Source organism: Cystoisospora suis (genome assembly GCF_002600585.1).
Source record: "Cystoisospora suis strain Wien I chromosome Unknown contig_2013, whole genome shotgun sequence".
NCBI classification, from domain to species: Eukaryota; Apicomplexa; class Conoidasida; order Eucoccidiorida; family Sarcocystidae; genus Cystoisospora; species Cystoisospora suis.
The window spans coordinates 14332-14719 of NW_027154812.1; positions in this window are offsets into that span (position 1 = coordinate 14332).

The window sequence follows — 388 nt, forward strand, 5'->3', positions numbered from 1 at the left end:
ATGAAGAGTTGCGAAGCGTAAAGGAAGCTTACGCGGACCAAGTGGAAAAGACAGCTCAAGCCGTTAGACAGGTACAGATGATGGCACTTATACTTTCTCATCACGATTCAGTCTACCGGTATGGATTTCGCCGACTGGAAAGGAACTAGTGTGAGGGAATCAGCTGTGGAGCGAACACAGACGCGCGCACGCGCTCGTGGATGTCTTTTCTGTGTTTGGATGGGGTAAGAAGAAACGCAAACTAAGGTCGGAGCTCGGGTCGACCGGGTTCGCTGGCAGGTGTGTCCGCCTAGAGCGTGTGGCGTGTGGTGGCATGATTTTGTCTGCGGGAACCTGCGCAGTCGTCGTCTCTCCCGGCGCGAGTGGCTGTGCAGACACCCCCCCCCCC